This window comes from Nematolebias whitei, chromosome 1, assembly GCF_014905685.2.
Source record: "Nematolebias whitei isolate Nwh7 chromosome 1, NemWhi1, whole genome shotgun sequence".
Taxonomy (NCBI): Eukaryota; Metazoa; Chordata; class Actinopteri; order Cyprinodontiformes; family Rivulidae; genus Nematolebias; species Nematolebias whitei.
The window spans coordinates 69,129,727-69,132,539 of NC_056498.1; positions in this window are offsets into that span (position 1 = coordinate 69,129,727).

The following is a 2,813-nucleotide window of genomic DNA, read 5'->3' on the forward strand; positions in this document are numbered from 1 at the left end:
GGAAGAAGTTTCTCCTTTCTCTTTGGTTGCCAACATTTCCTGACTTTATTGTTTTTGTTGCAGCGCTAAAGAAGTGCAGAGCAAAGATGGAGAATTTCTCAAAAATGTGTTAAACATCCTCCATACAGACTCATTTTCTGTACCTTCATCCTGATCAGCCTCAGTCAGCAGGTGAGACGTGGAGTACCCCCTGGACATGTCTCCGGTCCTTCAGAGGAGACAGACAAACACTCATGTCTAAGATCTATTGAAGCTGTCCATTCATCGTAACATGAGAGTTGTTGGGCTGTGGAGGAAAAGCAGAGAAAACGTCTCAGATTCAAACCAAAGCTGTGAGACAAACATCAAAATAAAATAGTCAATAAAACAAAAGTCTTCCCGTGCAATGCTTAGATCAAAAGAGCAGGATGTTTAATTATTATAATGATGAAACTGGGGGTTTTATTTACCGGTAGTTTGTTTGCTGTTGTTATGTTTCTCAACGTAACACAAAAAGTTTGCAACAAACACGACATGAGCCCAGAGTTGAAGACTCGGAGTGTCTGGCTGTTTCACCACCAGATGGTGACAAGGCTTCATTCTACAACATTATCATCCTGCTGTGTCTAATGAATGTGCAAATATATTCTGCTTGTGCTGTTACTACAGCTAGAGGAGGAGATAAAAACCCTGAGAGTCTGGAAACACACGTCGTGCATGAAAATAGCTGTTTAATAATTTATGGAATTATAAAACATTACAATCACAATTAAAAACAGGGTTATTTTTTGCTTTACCGTACCATTTTATTTATAGAGCACTTAAAACCGCAACAAGACGGACCAAAGTGTTGTACGGCAGAAACAAACACGTGAAGCACACAGTAAAATATACATAGATCCAAAAGGATCTACATAAAGTAATGGGTATAAATTACACTGTAGAATACAGACACGTTAAAAACAAATTACCCAGTGTCAAGAGCCGGGAATAAAAGAGGGTTTTTAAGCGAGACTTTAAAACCGTGCTTATAAATGGTCTGTACTTGTATAGCACCTTTCTATCTTGTCAAGACACTCACAGCACTTTACAACACAATCTGTGCCTCATTTACCCATTCATACAGACTCTACTAGATCTCTACAAAGCTAATTGAACAAATCATTCTAATGAGATTAACCAGAGCTTTATCACATTCATACATCGATGGGACACACATCAGAGGCTATGAGGGGTTCAGAGTCTTGTCCGGGGACACTTCCTGGGTGTTTATAAGCATATTACTAAATTATGTCTTATTTATTATGTTTTAAGTATTTCACTTTACTATTATCTGTGGGAAGTGGTGGCGCAGAGGTTAAAGGTGAGCCTGTGATCAGAAGGTTGCTGGTTCAACTTCCCGGACCGACAACACAAATTGTGAGTGGGAAAGGTGAAACACCCACATCTGCTTCTACCCTCATTTGCTCCACTCTCAGCCCTTGAGCAAGGTCACTAACCCCAACCGTCTGCTTTCCCGGGCATCCTAGATGGCAGCTCTGCTCCACACAGAGGGCTGTGGTAGCTCGGTGGTCTGTGGTTGTCAGGAAGGACATCCGGTGTAAAAACAATCGCCAAGTCTTTGTGTGAGTTAGTTCACTGTGGCGATCCCTGAAGAAGGGAGCAGCTGAAAGAAGAAGAAAAAAACTTTAACCACGCATTGTGTACTTATACACACCTATGTAAGTACATGTTTACATTCATGCACAATCACTTCCATTAGTATACACCCCAGTTTTAGTACTCTATTACTACTACTCATAGGTGTCATAACAATTATATGTGAAGGGGATGTGTCCCCCTCACATTAAAAAATTATTTGTTTGGACCCCCCCCCCACCCCCACACACACACACACACACACACACATTTACTATGAAATATTAGTTCACCCAGTGCTGTTTCTACAAAGTATTTCTTCATGAACAAATCCATTCCACTTGATTAAAAGGGGATTAGTCAAACCACTTGTGCCGTGCTCTCTAAAACGGTTATTGACTCAGTGTTTACCTATGTAGGTAAACATGGATGGTTTAAAAACCTGTTAAAATTCTTGATCCCATTGAGCCTCGGGGACTCATTTATAAGAGAGACCTGGTTAGTAAATGTAAATAAATCAGTAAATGTATCAAAGGGCAAAGTAAATTTAAGCTACCCCTATAGTGTTTTAGTTTTAAAAAGTTATTAAAATCTGATTTAAAAAATGCAGACCAATTAAAAACAGTAAGTTCTGACAGAATTGACTTTGCTGCATCAACGTCAAAATGAAAATGCATAAAACACCACTGCATCAGTTACTAAATAACTTGAATATTTTTCAAATCCCGGTAATCCAGAAACTACCGGTAGTAGTACTAAAACAAACAAACAAACAAACAAAACAGGTAAGATGCTTATGTGAATCAACATATGCTTCAAATTACAAATTAAAACTTTACAGATATGTGTGTGCACCTTATTGGAAATAAGGAAAATAATAAAATACACCAGAATGCAGGAAATGGCATCTACTTTATTCAAAATTTTATGGGGAGGCCCCCCACCAGTGTGTCCCCCCTACTTTACAAATGCTTCTGACGCCAATGGCCACTACGTTGTTCCAGAGCCCTATAAAGAGAGAGTTGTGACACTCTTTGAACTCGCTGATACGCGGTCACGTGGTTCATGCAGCTCCCAATAGTTCCAAATAGTTCATCCTGTCAGTCAGTTTGAGCGGCTGCTGGTGCAACATAACACACAAATCGACTTTTCTTACTTTACCTGGCGTCTTTCAGTAATTATTGAGCAGTAACGAA